General features: G+C 52.3%; 2 long non-coding RNA genes across 2 annotated transcripts; both read right to left on the bottom strand.

Moving 5' to 3' along the window:
* Positions 1 to 274: 274 nt before the first annotated feature.
* LOC116739289 lies at positions 275 to 3,634 on the bottom strand. The gene is made up of 3 exons (XR_004345521.1): positions 3,475 to 3,634; positions 3,184 to 3,273; positions 275 to 2,700 (listed from the first exon to the last, which is right to left on the bottom strand). It is a non-coding gene; the product is annotated as an uncharacterized LOC116739289 (long non-coding RNA).
* An 82-nt stretch (positions 3,635 to 3,716) lies between these two features.
* On the bottom strand, positions 3,717 to 11,021 carry LOC116739290. Its single transcript, XR_004345522.1, has 4 exons — positions 10,942 to 11,021; positions 7,852 to 7,925; positions 6,273 to 6,359; positions 3,717 to 4,747 (listed from the first exon to the last, which is right to left on the bottom strand). It is a non-coding gene; the product is annotated as an uncharacterized LOC116739290 (long non-coding RNA).
* Positions 11,022 to 17,008: the final 5,987 nt, after the last annotated feature.

Consider the following 17,008-nt stretch of genomic DNA (forward strand, 5'->3'; position numbering starts at 1 on the left):
GGCTGCCTTTCCAGCCGCTGCTACAGAGCACCTGAGTGTGCCCTAGTTTTGTCATCTCTTTTCACAGTTGTAATTTTCCCACATAAACCCCCATGTAGACTCTCCACGGTTCTAACTCATGCTCTGTAAGAAAAGGGTTCTGTTGCCAGGAAAGTTTGGGGGGAAACACTTAATCTTCTGTCTATCCTTGAGTATTCACAATTCCCATCAGCACTTTCAGAGGCTCTGATAAGCCCTGCACTGCAGAAACCTACTGAATTTGAACTTTTTTTTGTTTTTTAAGAGCAATGACGTCTCCTAGAATTTACTTTGGGCATCTCTGCTCTAATTTTCCCTTGGAAACTCTCAGCTAAACCACACCTTTCTCATCCTCCACGGTCCTGATTAGTTCAGCCTCGCTGGGAAGCCTTTTCAGCCTGCTCTGGGGTCTTACTCCCACCCACTCAAGCACCGAGAACCTGTGCCTCAGTCGACTGTTTTCTGCCCCATCCCCTAATTCTCTGTGTGCTGGTTTTCTCCCACTCGGCATGGCTGTGAAATCCTGCAGGCCTGAATCAGGGCCATATCTTCACTTATATTCCCCCCAAGCGAGTAGTACAGGGGGGCTCACAGTAGGTGCTCAATTCTGATGAGAGGGGTGGATATTAAATTCCCCAGGAAGCATTTGGAGCTACTACGGAGGCCATGCAATGCAGCCAATTCCTCAATCTGATTAGAGAGGGATATTAAAAATACAAGAGTCAGAAATGCCTCTGGATCAAAGATGAGGAGTTTAAAGTCCAGAGTACCAAAAAGAGAGAAGCCCTAAATCTAAACTCCAAGATGGACAGGAGTGTTTATTGAGCACCTACTAAGAGTCAGGCGCTGTGCCAGGTGCATGATCTCCCTGACTTCTTCCTGTGCCCGCCCCCCACACACACGCCCAGGTGAGCAGATGGCTCCAGTTTCAGAGTGGAAATTGGACTCCCAGGGGTGAGGTGAGTTGCCCAAGGTTGTACGGCAGACTGCGCACCCTCAGACTCCAAAGCCCAAGCTCTTCCCGTAACAGCCCTCTGCTGGGGGCGCCTCCTTGCTGCACTGGGTCCGGTGTCTCCCCGAGGCCTCCAGGGCCACCCTCGCACAGAATCTCCCAATGTTTCTACTTCCCAGGCCTCTATTCCTCCTCCTCCTCCCTACTGGGGGTGGGAATTCTAAAGGGGAGTTGGCTCTAGCTGTCCATGTTTGTGGTGACCACCTGCTGTGGACTGAATTGTGTCTCCCCCCAAATTCATAGGTTGAAGCTGTGACTCCCAATGTGACTATATTTGGAGATAGGGCTTTTATGTAGGTAATTAAGGTTAAATGAGGTCATTAGGATGAGGCCCTAATCCCATAGGACTGGTGCCCTTATAAGAAGTGGAAGAGACACCAGATAACTATTTCTCTCTGTCTCTCTCTGTCTCTCTCTCTCTCTGTATGCACAGAGAAAAGGCCATGTGAGAACACAGCAATAAGTTCCTATCTGCAAGCCAAGGAGACGGGCCTCACCACAAACCATCCCTGCCACCTTGATCTCTGACTTCCAGCCTACAGAACTATAAGAAAATGCATTTCTGTGGTTTCAGCCATCCCAGTGTGGTACTCTGTTATGGCAGCCCAAGCTGACTAAAACAGGTCCCCTCCCCACCCTGGGAAAAGGACGTTGGGGCTCTTAAACTTGCCTAAGGAAAGCCGAGGCAGCTCTTGTGCCAGCACTGGGACTGGCCCCGCTGCGGGGGCTGGAGGGAGTGGAGGACGAGGAGGGGGGCGTGCAAGTGAGTCTGCGCCATGTGATGCGGAAGCTGCATGTGTGGGGAGCCTGCACTGCCTGCCTTTGCTCCCCAGGGACAGGCGTGAGGCAAGGGGCAGGGTCTGAGATTGGGCTGGGGTGAGGCTGATTCCAGACCATTCCCTTTGGATGTCGGGAGCAAGGCCCGGTGTCTGTCTCTTTCTGCTGAGTGCCAGGACGACGCACACCCCTCCCCCGCCTCCAGCGGGGTCTCTTGGAAACTCTCTCCTTTCAGGACAGCCCCTCCCAGAGCTCCGTAACACTAGGGAAAGGCCCAAGCTCCCCCCAGGCCCACCTGCCCCCTCCTGGTCACCATCAGGGAGAGAAGCAAGGAAAAGCCCCGTCCAAGAAGCTCCCACAAAAAACGAGAATCACTCACACAGCAAACGGCGCAAGACAGACTCCAGCCAGTGGCGCCCCGAGAGCTGCATCCACCCTCCATCCCACTGGGAGCTCCTCCCCGACTCCTGTCCCAGGTTCCTGCCCCTGTCCTGTGGGGTCCTTGGAGACCCAGCCTTGGCGAGGGTGTGGTCAGCGGGGCCTTGGCCCAGGCCCAACTCTGCCTGGTCGCTGGCAGGGATTCAAGGAGAAATCAAGTCCTCACGGGGTCAGGAAGGGCCTCCAGGCCTGGACCGTAGGGCCCAGCAGGCAGGTCCAGACAGAAGCGGAGGGGACGGTGAGCTGCCAGCCTCCCTCACAGCCCTCGCGCTGTCCTCCAGAGCCAGGTCCTGTCCTCGGCTGAGCACCAACAAGGAGGGGGCCTTTATCCCCAGGGTCTCCAGCCCAGGAGTTGGGAAGGATGAGGTCTCCAGGGAATTGTCCAGGGTTCCAGAAAACCACCAAAGGCTGCTCCCTGTGTCACTGTGGCCAGAGTCCAGGGTCACCCGGGAATCCTGGAGAGGCAGCCGGAGCAGGCACAGCACGTGAGGATGGGGGCCTAGCCTGCACCCCGGCTTCCCAGAGCCGCACCTCTGAGGGGGCCCTTCAAAGACCCCCAGTCTCCCTCCTGTGCCACCAAGACTGAGACAGGGCGGCGTGAGGGCTTCGGATGCTCATAACGCATACAGAGGGTGCCCCATCTTGGCAGGGCTCGCACAAGGGGTGTAAAAGCAATAACGGGGCCCCGGAGCCGGCCCACAGGCTTCACGGGCAGACAAGCAGCAAGTGTCCAGGGGGGCAGAAAGGGCCTTCACAGTCCTCGGGAGGCTCGGCTTCCCTTTACAGCAGTCCCGCTGAGGGGACCTCAGTACGCCTCTCCCCCAACACACACACACACACACGTACACACATGCGTGCGCGCGTGCGCGCGCACACACACGCCTCCCAGGACGGGGAGCTCATTCCCTCACAGAGACTGTGATAAAGCACGTTCTTACATGAAGACCTGAGAGGGCGGGACCGCATCTCATGCTGACCTCCGGATCCTCAGCTTCTAGCCGGGAGAAGGCGCTTGGTCCGTGGTTGCGCTGGATAAAGGCATGTGCTGAAATCTCTGCCGTGGACCCACCCGCAGTGCTCTTGATTCAGTCCCACCACCTCCACGAGACCACGCACAACGGCAGGAGTGTTTGGGCCAGACCTGGGTACCCGGGCCTGGATGGGGGGAGAATCAGCCTCCAAGAAACGAAGCGCAGCGGAACCCCTCCCTGACACCTACCCGGGCTTACCTGGCAGCGTGCGGCTCCCAGCTCCTACCCCACGCAGACCCTGCAGGTCCATCCTGGAAGACAAAAGAGCCAACCACGACACGGGAGAAAAACGCACCCAGGCCCCTCCCCAGCTCCGGCCGGGCCGCGAGTCTCTGCTAACAAGAGGGCCCCGCCCCAGGAGCCAGGGAGGCCGGGCCCAGGCTCCGCGCCCCCTCCCTCCCTCCCTCCCTCCCTCCCTCCCTCCCAGCCCAGAACACCCCTGGCTCCCTTCAGTCGCCTCCCTGTTCCCTGCCGGCAGCGGAATGGGACCCCAGAGAAAGGGGAAACAGCTTGAGTGAGACAGGCAAACAGAGCCGGGAATCTGGAGATGTGCTCCCAGCTCTGGCATCCCGTGTAGCCGTGGGAAGTCTGCCCCTCTCTCTGAGTTGTGGAGCCCAGCCCGTCCGGACACTCACCCAAAGCGCACAGTAATAACCCGTAGTTTGAAGCAGTGGATGGGACGTAGGAAGCGCCCTTCTGCTCAGCCTCAGTTATCTTTATGGCCCCGCCCTCATCTCCCATTCTCTCTTCTGATGCCCCAGAAAAAGAAAAGTTTGGGGAGTCAGATGGTGGGCTGGGGCTCTTTGATGACTACCCCAGGTCTCCAGTCCACTAGCAGACCTGGGCCAGGAGAGTCAGGGGTCCTCTTGGCATATTTTCAGAGCTTGCTGTCAGCACCTGGACTTAGGGCATGGGTCCAGACCTGGAGATGTACTCAGACACTTACATGGCGAAGCACATGCCATAGGGTCACAGTGCCAAGGTCCCCACTTGACTGCCAGGCAAAGGGGTCCTAGCCAAGTTTTATAAACATGATGACAGAGGGTCAGAACTGAGAAGGGAAGGGCCAGCCCAAATCACCAGGAGTCCCCAGTCTCCTTCTGACACCAGATCTACAGGTGCTCAAGATGAAGTCATTAAACTCGGTTCCTCAGAAGTTCCCGATGGTGGAGTTTGTAAAATTCTAGCCTTGATGCCAAAAGTGGGGTAGGAAAATTACTTTCTGGGGCCCCATAAAGCGGGGACAAGCTCGCTCTTTGTGGCACAGAAGTGAATGAGCCGCAGCACTGATTTCTCCCCCGACTTGGGGATTCGGGGATGCTGTACTTTCCTGTACGGACCAGGAGAGGGCAGGCTGGTAGGCTGTGGGCTGCTAAGTTTGAATACTTATCTGCAAGGCTGCTTCCCAGTGTGGTCCCGAAGAAAGCGGAAATCCCTTTCTTTCTCCTCTATCCCAGGAACCTGCTGCACTCTGTAAGGAGACCCTGCATTGCTCAGAGGAACATTGTTTAAACACAAAAACCCTCTCCCCTCACCCTGTGGACCCAGAATCCCTGTTATGAATAAGGCAATAGGGGTTTCAAGGGGAACTTTAGCTCCTGCATCAAGCTGACAGCTGTCTAGGAGGGTATAAAGGGCTCTGAGGTCAAGCAAAACATGGGTGAGATTATGGCTTCCAAACCCCACGTACCCGATGTACGACTCAAAGTTAATTATTCTCAAAGGCTTAGCCAGTGCCTGGCACACAGTGCACGTTCCAAAAATTATTTTCCCCAGTTAATGATTTAAACTTGGAGTAAATCTTTGTGTAACAGTGATGTCCCAGAAATATGGGCCATGTTTATCCTTCAGGATTATACGTCTCCAGGGGCGGGGGGTGTATACACCCCACTTAGGAGGCACGGATTAAATTTAAATCCCCTGTCTTGGTGAATGGATAAATAAACTGTAGTACACTCATATAATGAAATCTACTCACCAGTAAAAAGGAACAAACTATTGCTACCCACTATGACAAGGATAAACTTCGAAAATATTATACAGGGTGAAGGAAGCCAGGCCCAAGAGATCACATGCTCTATGAGTCCATTTATATGCAATGTCCAGAAAAGGCAAACCTATACAGACAGAAAGCAGATTACCAGCTGCCAGGGATTAGGAGTTGGCTGGGTTTAACAGTAAGTGGGGGTGAGGGATCTTACTGGGCCAGTGGAAATGTTCTAAAACTGAGGTGTAGTGATGGGTACAGAACTTGGTAAATTTACGAAAAAGAAACATTGAATTGTGCACTTGAAATGGGTAAGTTATATGTTATGCCTCCATGAAGTTAGACCAAAAAAAGGGTGAATTACTGACACAGGTGATAACAGTATGAACCTCAAAAACATTACGCTGAGCAAAAAAAGCCAAGAACAAAAGATTCCCTAACAATGAAACGTTAGGGAAAACGTCAAATCTATAGGCATAGAAAGCAGGTCAGTGGCTTCCTGGGGCAGGGGCTGGGAGGGGATTGGCAGGGGGACATTTTAGGGTGATGAAGATGTTCCATATCTTGATTGTCGTGGTGGCTACACAGGTGTATACAGTTATCGAAACACACTGATGCTTTAAATGGGTGTATTTTTACTGAACGTAAATTATACCTCAATGTAGTTCGCTTTTCAAAACTCACTTAGATGTGATGACAGAGGGCAAGAATCAAGAAGGGTCAGATCGAAGGCCACACATGGACCTGGTGGTGGGCTCCCGGGTCCCAGCATCTCAGCTCCCACTAGCCCAGACAGACTCCACCCCACCCCTACTTCAAACCAAGGTCGGGGACCCCATCAGGAAAGCTTCGATCCAGGGATTGGACACCAGAGAATCCTAGAGGTCCCTCCTACTGCTGAAATCCACAAGGTCTCCTGTGCGTGTGGATTTCGTGGTGGACCTGACCACACAGCATGAGGCTGGTCTCCATCACCCCCAGGGGTGCACAGAAGGAGAGGAAGGGTCACCTTGGTTACTCCTTTGATGCTGTTAGGGTCCCGGTGGCCACGTGAATGTGTCTGGTACCACATGGGTGGGCAGGGAGATGCCTCCATCTGTCATTGAGAAGAAAGAAAGAGGGATGGGGGGATAAAGATGTAGCCATGGACACATCGGACAATAGATGCCAGGGTCCTTTTCTGAAATCACAGCATTTGCCAAAACTGATCTCCTCGGGTGCAGATCAGAAGTGAAATGAGAAACCAGGAGGTGTCTTGGTGGGGCCCATGCCAACCAAAACATCCAAGTGCGTTGGAAAGGACTTAGGCTTCACGGTGTGTCTTCCCGTCCTGCTCTGCCACCTCTAGCAAATCCGCTGCTTCCCTGGGCTGGTCTTCCTATCCACGCAATGGGGATAATGATGGTGCCCACCACACAGGGCTGTTGTGAGGATTACATGAGATGGTAACTATTATTTATTAGCTTGCATTCTCTTATGATCTTATATTATTATGACTACCGTTGTCCACAGTGCTCATTAATACCATCCATGGATACTCATTTTTTTCCCCTAAAATCTGCGCTGTTCCTGGTAACAGACGACCAGCTGCCAGGGAAACATGCATTTGGTTGCATCTTAGGATCCCTCTGGGTTTGGGGTTGTTGTTTTTTTCCCTGACTCTGGAATAAAATAGCTGCTCAGAGAGCTGAGGCATAGGAAAGACGTTGGCCTAAATTGCTTTGGACGAGTGAGTGCTGAGACACAACGGAAGTTCCTGGGAATAAGCGGATGTGCAGGGCGCCTTGCAGGAGACTCGCACAGGAAGAGGCTTCTGCGCACGCGCAGAACATACTGTTTCACAAAGTATTCGAATACAACCTACACAAAAGAGGAGCTTCAGTATTCACCTCTTCCTCAAACAAGGGAACCCCCGAACTGCGGGCGGGGGCTGCCTTTACCTGACAAAACAATGAGTGGGGTTTTTATTCCCATTTTACAGATGAGGAAACTGAGGTTCAGAGTCCAGTGCCTTGCTCCACGATTACCCAGCTAGAAAATGATGCCTCTGGATTCTAACCAGGCCTGTTGAACCCCTAAGGGGCAGAAGGCTCCTGTTCAGATATGGGGGTGGGGGTTAAAGGAGAAAAGACCTGAGGAAGGAATGTGTCAAATGCAAACAATAGTCATCAGTGTTAGTGTTACTGTGAGGGAATCCCGGATGATTGCTAAACCATCTGGGTCAGTTTATTCCAGTGGCTTCTGTAGTCTTGAGGCAACTGATTATGTTCACTTTTAGGAGAGGAGGTGGCGTAGTGTAATAGGTGCACAGACACATTTCACAGCCATACTGGTTCCAGGTTCAAATCCTGGCTCTACAACTAACACGCTGTGTGACCCTGAGTTAGTCACTTCACCTCTCTGAGTCTCAGTTTCCCATCCGTAATGCCCAATTCCCAGCCTTACTGGGGGGTCTCCAAGAGGCAGCACCCAGCAAGAACCTTGGTAAACGGTTAATAAATGGTAGCTGGAGTCAGTTACCATTAATCATCTACTCCACACCCCTGAGTACAGGATAGCTCAGCCCATCCCTCCCCTCCATGACTCACCTGGTAGCTTCCAGAGGGGCCCGCCTGGCACAACAAGGGAGCAAGGAACACCTGCCTCATCTGATCCAATCAGCCTGGAGAGGGATGGGGAGACATGTCACCCTCAGCTGGCCTTTGCCTCTGCCCCTGAGTATCGCTGGCTATTGTTCCACGGAGCTCCAGCTGACAGATGAGCCAGGCCTCAGAGACACAGGGAAGGATCGTTTCCAAACAAAGGACTAGCCTTTAAGTTATTCACCAGCCCATTGAACCTGCACAACGGCCCCAATGCCCCAGAAACACTGCTGCTCGAACAGCCTGAGTTTCACCCAGGAGAGGAACCGACAGCCCGGTACAAATAAAAGCAAATAACGAAGTTTTCTCTACAAGATTCAGGGGCGGTAGAAGTGACCTGAGCTGACAGTTGATGCACTAAAGCATCAATGCCTTTACTGGGTGTCGGGCGCTTTACACACACGGGTTCAGAGCCTCACAACGGCCTTTTAAAGCCGGGATTATGACTCTCACTTGACAGATGAGGAGACTGAGGCTCAGAGAAAGGAAATTACTTCCTCCTGAAATTGACACCGTGTAGGTGGGGAGGAGGGTTCACGCAGAGATCCGTGTAACTCGATGCCTTCTCTTTCTACCATCCCGCACTGCATCCAGGAGGGACCAATTCAAAGAGCAGAATCCTGCCCTGGGTGGAAGCAGGGATCAGGTCCAGAGAAAGGATCTTAAACGCAGAGATGTTAAAAACAACTGGCAGGGGGCTTCCCTGGTGGCGCAGTGATTGCGAGTCCGCCTGCCGATGCAGGGGACACGGGTTCGTGCCCCGGTCCGGGAAGATCCCACATGCCGCGGAGTGACTGGGCCCGTGAGCCATGGCCGGCGAGCCTGCGCGTCCGGAGCCTGTGCTCCGCAACGGGAGAGGCCACAACAGTGAGAGGCCCGCATACCGCAAAAAGAAAAAGAAAACAACTGGCAGGACCAATAATAAGGAAACACCAACCCGCTTACAATGATTTCTGCCAAGGGCATAAAAATGCAGAGAAACGCCTCTGATGTGACTTTTTAAAAGCAGTATACATAGAGCACAATTTCAATTAGTATCTTCAGGAATAGAAAATATACTGCAGGGGAATATGTGAAAATAGTAAATACGGTAGTTATTCTTGGGTAACGAAATTATGGAGTTTTCATCTCTTTTTTTTTTCAGTCGTTTGCAAATCTTCTACAGTTATCATGCATTCTATTAAACTGACTATGGTCGTTTTAAAGATCACCAAAAAATTACATTTTCGAATTCATTTTGAAGGCCAGCATAGAGAGTGTTTCTTCTAAAGTTCGTGGTACGAAGTTATGCTTCCTTTTGGGGGGCTCCGAACACTTCACCGCTCTCCTCCCTGAAGGAGTGGAGAGATGGGCCAAAAATACAGCAAGAAGGATACAGGGTAGATTTCAGAAACTTACTCAGTGGCAACGGTCATTAAATAATAAAATAGGTGGGCAAGGAAGGCATAGGAGATGTTACCCTTAAAATTCTTTCATCGTGAAATTAACCAAACTCAAAGCTAACCACTGCCAAAGTGTCCCCGAGGATACCTTTTTGCCCAGAGTGCTACATGGTTCTGGGCTGGGGTGAGGGGAGAGGTGTGATCATCTGCATGAAGAAGGGGAGGAGGGGATCTGAGTAAACATCCAGATGCCCAGCCCCACCCCAGTCCTGCTGACTCATCCCCCTGGCCACGTGGCCTGGACATCTGCGTATCCGAAGCAACGCCCCTAAAGCCTGAGAACCACTGTCCTCAGGTTTCCCAGTCTGTCAAGAGGAATTACTCATCCCTCCCCTCCCCCACCAGCCCAGGCAATCGCGAAGCTCCCGGGCGCTCCCAAATGGCACTGCGCTTTGGAAGGTAGAGCACCGTAGCCTGAAGGAGCGTTTGGCTCTGGGCCTCACTCAGACTGAGGCTGGCACCGAGAAAAACAAAGCCGTTCTCTCCCCACCTCTCCCCGCACTACCACCTTCCCCCTCCCCGCCCCCGCTTCCCGCCGCGGCACTGCAGTGGGGTGTGCGCCCCAGCAATCCCGGAGCAGGGCAGCCACTGGTCTGGAGTCTGGGATGACGGTGAGGAATCTAGGCCCCTGGCCTCCCCTTTCGCTGCAGAGAAGCAATTTCTCTAGCCGAGCCTCCGGTGGGGGAGAGGAGAGATCTGACCCCCTCACTCCTAAATTCCCAGCCTCTCTAGAGAGTGTATTGGGGAGGAATAGGTGGGCAGCTGGTGGGTTCTGAGGTCTCCCCAGACCGTTTTAAGGATGTAACATAGGCTTTAGAGTTGGACATATCTAGATTCAAAATCACTGTCTGTGTGACCTTGGACGTGTAGCTAACCTTCTCCGGAGCTCAATTTCCTCATCTTTAAAATGGGGTTCTTACCATCTCCTGGGACTGTTGTGACAATGCATGCAACCAGCGTGTTGCTGGCATTCAGAAAGCTCTCCATAAACTGATGTATTATTATTATCATTGTCAATATCACTATTCTGCTCAATGAAGAGGTTTTCCGACCCTCTCCATCCTTTTGGAAGCTGGACATCTAGAATCTGAGTCCCAGAAGTGGAGCATGGACAGGTGCTGGGCGGGGGGTCGGGGTGGGGGGTTTGTTGTGAAACACAGCGACTCAAGAACCCTGCTCCACCATCCCATCCCCCATCTCCAGTTCTGATACCATTGAGGGTCCCTCCAAGGCTTCGCCAGTTCCGGTGGGTGGAAAAGGTCCAGGGGGACCCCTCCTGTTCTGTCTGGTAGCGGGGGGAGGGGAGGGTCTTTGTTCCCCCTCAGATCATGACTGCAAGACCCCCATGGGCACTAGACTCCATTGCGAACCTCCCCACCTCTTCCCCTATGCCCCACCCAGACCGGAGTCCTGGCTTCATTTGACAACTGCGGGCTGGAGAGGTTCTTCGTCCAACAAATGAGGGGCACTTCAGGCAGTGTTTGCCACCCCTGCACCCTGCCCGGGACCCCAAGCTCGGGGAAGTAGTCTGTTCCCAGCGTGCAGACAAGGATGCTTGGGAAGGGAGGGCTGTTAGAATAGGGCGGCGGCTTACCTCGGGTCCGCGGTCCTGCGGCGCCAGTGCAGAGGGCTCTTTGTGCCCCAGCTCACAGCGCAGAACTGGGGGAGCCCCTGCAAGCGCCTCCCATCGCAAACTCCTCCCCGCACTCGTCCGCAGCCTCCCTCCCTCTGGTCCCCCGAGCGCAGCCGGCGTCGTCTTTGTAGCTGCTGCAGCGCCCATGAAATTTTAATGCGAGAGCGGCTGGCGGGCGGAGGCGCCCCACCCCCGGCCCTCGCCTCTGCCCTCCTCCTGCCTCACCGCGCCTCTGCAACCCCCCACCCTACCCTTTACCCCCTCCCGGGGGTCGGGGCTGGGGAGGCGGGGTGCGGCCGGGCGTGGGGGGAGCGCACAGCCACCCCCGCGGCACAAAGGGGCGAGCCGGGCAGCGCGCTCTGCCTCCAGCGTCCCAGCCAGCAGCGGTGCCATGGCAACGCTTGCCAGGCTGGACTCGACAGCGGAGCGCGAGCGTGCAGGGATGGAGAGACGAGAGGCGAGCGGCGCATGACTGCGGACACGGGGAGCAAAAGCCTGGAGCCGCGCATGGGAGGACGAAGAGGCTGGTGCCGGAGTACCAGGTGCTTAACCAGCACGACTTGGGTGTATGCCTCTCAATTAACCCTGCACGTGGTTATGGTGGAGTCAAGATCCGAACCCATGTCTGAGACCTCATGGCCCGTGTTCGTGCCACTATACCGCTTGGCCTAACAGCTCTTATAGGTGTGGCTTTTTTTTTTTTTTTCCCCAAGCTGCCCACTCCTTTGTACCTACTATTTTTCTAGAGTAGCAATGTTAGAAAATGGTCCTAGAGCAGTCGTTCTAGACCGGGTCCTAGACAGGCACCATTACATCACTAGGAATGGAGATACTCAGGCCTCTCCGCAGAGCGACTGGATCAAAAACGCTGGCGTGGCGGGCCCAGAGATCTGTGTTTTAACAAGCCCTCCGGGGGATGCTGATGCTTGAGAACTACTGTGGCTAGACAATTCCAGTGGCCTCTACAACCAGGCTATCCTGGGTTTAGATTTCAGCTCTGTCCATGCCCCTTGGCGGATGACCCTAGGCAAGCTTCACTCCCTTTCTGAGACTCAGTTTCCTAGTCCACAAAGTAGGGATAATAACGGAGTCCTCCTCATAGGGTTGTGTGGGTTAAATGCAGGAATACATGGTGGGAGGGATGCTTAGCACAGAGCCTGGCACTTAGCAAGGGCTCAAAACATATTTTTATTCCTATAATACTATGACACCTCCTTTAATTTTCACCCCTCTGTGTATATTATTTATCATCTCCTCTGCTCTGAAAAGGATATTAAGGCTCAGAGAGACAACCAGAGCTGCCCAGGTCCCTGGTAAGGGATTCAGGTGGGATTTGAACCCACCATTTCAGGTTCCAAGTTTACTAGCTATTCACTCTACTACACACCTCTTGCTGGGACCCCCAGCTTTGATCTTCAGAAAATCCAGACCCAATTCAACAAAACTATAGCACATTTCCAGTGTGCAGAACCCAAGGCCATTGCAGGAACCACGAAGAGCCCAGGGAGGCCAGAGATACTGCCTCCACCCGGACAGACCTGGCAGTCCTGCCAGAGAAGTAAGACTCACGTGGAACAGTAAGAGAACAGGCAAGATGGGGTCTGGTCACAGCATAGCCCAGAGTCCACAGCCAAACTGCTGTCATTACAGGTCTACGACTTTCCCCTCTATCACCAGACCACAAACAAAAGAGGAAATGGGGTTCAGCGTGACAGGTTCTAAATTAACACAAGGGATGCATAGGGATCACTCCTTTCTTTGTTAAGCATTCCCAAACCACCTAGTTCATAATCAGTTCCCAAATCCACCCGTCATTTCCAATATCCATTTGGGGGGGAAAAAAATCAAGGCACTTGCCGCTCACAAATGTTCAATGCTTCTCCTGTTCTCTGGGGCTTCTCAAAGATGAACAGTAATGATCCTGTGATCCTATTCCCAAGCATCTTTGGTTCTAGGGATATCTTTTCAAGGAGAGCAGCGGGAAGAAGAGAGGGCAAAAAAATCATCAGAAGCTACTGTGGATTTGCTGCGAAGACACCGTGTCTAATACAGGTGGATTCAGCATGAATCAGAAACTGAATGATGCAAGGAGAGGGCAGACCCCATGTCCAGCGGGTACCGAAACCAGTGAGGTGTGGTCCTGCCTGCTGCCCTCTGTCCCTGGTTCTCTAATTTCTTTATCACGGGTAGCTCAAACTGGTTCTCCTGAGGGATTCAGCTGGTCCCTTGCCTTTCCTCTGTCCACCTGCTGAGTACTTTTGCAGTGAACAAAACCTTCCCTTGAATTCTCCATTATGTTGGGAAGGGGAGGGACCCACGGTGGTATCCGTCATCTCCTTTATGCTCCAGGCACCGCTGCCACCTCCTCTGGGATCCACGCCTCGTCTGATATCGAGAGCTGGCATCCTTCTTGTCTCTAACCCTCACCTTATCCTGCGGGTAGACCCATGACACGGCAGAGTACATCCCCAACATGGTAGATGTCATTCTCACCACAACTCACCAAGAGCCCCAACCTCCAGGGGACATTTACGGGGCTAACCTGGGCCCCGGGCAACCCACAAGTGAATAAGAGCCTCAGATGGCACCCCAAAGGGAAGTGTCAATGTCTTCTCTTCTGCCTCTCTTGAAAGTGGCTTGAGCTGCTTATAATGGAGTGCCGGTTGCCATGGCAACAGGAAGAGGCGCCATCATTCTGGCGATCCGTTTCAAAATAAAGTTTCCTCCTGTAAGCTGGACCAGGTGGTCACCTCACCTATTCACATGAGGCTCTGCAAGCCTAGGTAGTCTTGGACTCATTACACCTGCACCCCCCCCACCCCGCAGCCCAAGATTTCCAAGGGAATTCTGACGCCGGTAACATGTCCAGGAGAGGGGACCCTGGTTTCTCTTTATCCCTAGAACAGCCCCTGGAGACATTCAGGTGGTCCAGGAGTCCAGGGTTCCAATTACAACTCTGTCATCAGCCTGCCCGGTGCCTCTGAGTAGTCACTTACCCCACTGTGCCTCCTTTCAAACAAGTGTTTTAATTTTTTGATTTTATTGAAGCATAGTTGATTTACAATGTGTTAATTTTTGCTATACAGCAAAGTGACTCAGTTATAGATCTGTATATTCTTTTCCATATTCTTTTCCGTTATGGATCATCGCAGGATACTGAATCTAGTTCCCTGTGCTATACAGCAGGACCTTGTTTCTCCATCCTATATATACTAGTTTGCATCTGCTAATCCCAAACTCCCAATCCATCCCTCCCCCACACCCACCTTGGCAACCACAATTCTGTTCTCTACGTCTGTGAGTCTGTTTCTGTTTCGTAGATAGGTTCATTTGTGTCGTATTTTAGATTCCACACATAAGTGATATCATATGGTATTTGTCTTCCTCTTTCTTCGCTTAGTATAATAATCTCTAGGTCCATCCATGTTGCTGCAAATGGCATTATTTCATTCATTTTAATGGCTGAGTAGTATTCCACTGTATATATGTACCACATCTTCTTTATCCATTCATCTGTCGATGGACATTTAGGTTGTTTCTCTGCCTTGGCTATTGTGAAGAGTGCTGCTATGAACATAGGGGTGCATGTATCTTTTCGAATTACAGTTTTTTCTGGGTATATGCCCAGGAGTGGGATTGCTGTATCATATGGCAACTCTATTTTTAGTTTTTTGAGTAACCTCCATACTGTTTTCCATAGTGGCTGCACCTAAAAAAAAAATGAGGGGAATTTCCCATAATGTAAAACCAACCACTTTAAAACAAGCAGTTCAGTGGCATTTAGCACATTCCCAGTGTTGTACAGCCACCACCTCTATCTAGTTCCAAAACATGTTCATCCCCTCCAAATACTACCCCACACCCACTAAGCAGTCATTCCCCATTCTTCCCTCCCGCCAGGCCCTGGCAACCCTGAATCTGCTTTCCGTCTCTTATGGCTTTACCTATTCTGGTTATTTTCTATAAATGGAATCATATAATATGTGTTCTTTTGATTCCGGCTTATTTCACCAAGCATAACGTTTTTGAGGTTTATCCACATTGTCACACATACCAGCACTGTGTTCCTTGTTGTGGACGAATCGTATTCCATCATATGGATACAGGATATCTGTGTGTCCACCCATCCGTGGATGAACACGCGGGTTATTTCCACCTTTTGGCAACTGTGAATCATGCCGCTGTGAACATGTGCGGACAAGGATTTGTTTGAGTCCCTCTTTTCAAGTCTTTTGGGTACATGCCTCTCCGTGCTTCATTTCCTTTTATACCCCCCTGACCCTGCACCTGGAAAGGGCATTCTGGAACGGTGACAAGATGGGCTTCATCACTTTGTTACCTAAACGAATCACACAGACCCCCTCCGCCTCCCCAGCACCACCTCTCTTCCTGGCCACACCTGTCATACCCTCTAAGGAAGGGCTCTGAGAAAAGCCAGATTTCATCTGCCCTGCAGCCAAGATATTAACCAAGCCTGTGTGCATCCTCTGGGCCTCAGGGGAGCTTCTCTCTGAGGGCTATTCTCCGAGCCAGCAGCTCCCAGCTCACTCAGATAGAAATTTCATTTTGACTCATCCTCGCTGCGGGGAGGGTGGAGCTCCCTAAATTCAGGGGAAGGTGCTTGTACAGCAGAGGAGAGGCGCCTTTGGTGTGGCCCCGAATAGCATATGCTTTTCAACAGTTCCCCCCGTGACCTCTGCCTTCCCTTGTCATCACCTTCAGAAGCAATGAACTTAACCCCTGGCCCACTTACTTGACACTATTCAGAGGGCTTTACCCACATCCCCTGCCCCGGGCATTGTCTGAGGAAATGTCAACATCATCTCCATCTGATAAGGAGAGAGAGGCTTAGAGAGGGGGAGTGATTTACCCAAGGTCAGCCAGCTAGAAAGTGTTGAAGCTGCGATTCAAACTCAGCATTGTTTCCAAAAGCTGCGCTCAGATCTCTGAAAAAACCATCTGCATTCACGCTCGCCCGATCCTTCCCCTAGGCAGGATGCAATGGCCCACAGTCAGCTCAGCCCCACCACCTTGCTGGGGTCCCCTAGGCAGGATGCAATGGCCCACAGTCAGCTCAACCCCACCACCTTGCTGGGGTCCCCTAGGCAGGATGCAATGGCCCACAGTCAGCTCAGCCCCACCACCTTGCTGGGGTCCCCTAGGCAGGATGCAATGGCCCACAGTCAGCTCAGCCCCGCCACCTTGCTGGGGTCCGTTCATTGTCCTGCCCTGGGCATGCACAGCAACGGTTAATATCCGTCCAAGAAGCACATCATTGGTTCAGGATGATTGCCGTGGGCGAGTAGAGTTCATGTTTTCCAGTTTTATCTCTGTCCTGCCCCCAGTGGCTGCCTTCCTGTGCAAAGGCCAGCAGTCCCGCTAGATAAGGCATGGACAGGAGATTGAGCCTGGACTACCGTAGATACAGACTCCAAGACAAGGATTCAAGTGCGTGTAGTTTATCTGGGAGGTGATCCCAGGAAACACTGAGAGTGGAGTAAAGTAGTGCGACAAGGAAGAGAAAAAAGCCAGACTAGGTGGATTAGTGAGTGCATCACTCTGCTAGAGCTGTAACAGAATGCCACAGATGAGGGGGCTTCAGCCACAGCCACTATTTTCTCACAGTTCTGGGGGCTGGAAGTCCAAGATCAAGGTGCCAGCAGGGCTGGTTTCTCCTGAGGCCTCTCTCCTGGGCTTGCAGACAGCCAGCTTCTCCCTGTGTCCTCACCTGGCCGTTCCTCTGTGTGTACACCCCCGGTGTCTCTTCCTCATCTTATAAGAACCCCAGTCCTGTTGGACTAGGGCCCCATCCTCTGACCTCATTTAACCTTCATGACCTCCATAAAGGCCCTGTCTCCAAATACAGTCACATTGGGGTCATATTCAATTCATCCTATGAATTTAGGGAGACATGATTCAGTCCATAACAAGAACCAAGTTGTTGTGGCAGCTAGGACACAGTCCTGCTGGGGTCCCTCTAGGAGACTGGGTGGGACACGCCTGAGTTGTCCCACCTGAGGTCCAGGAA

The sequence above is a fragment of the Phocoena sinus genome, chromosome 14 (genome assembly GCF_008692025.1).
Source record: "Phocoena sinus isolate mPhoSin1 chromosome 14, mPhoSin1.pri, whole genome shotgun sequence".
NCBI classification, from domain to species: domain Eukaryota; kingdom Metazoa; phylum Chordata; class Mammalia; order Artiodactyla; family Phocoenidae; genus Phocoena; species Phocoena sinus.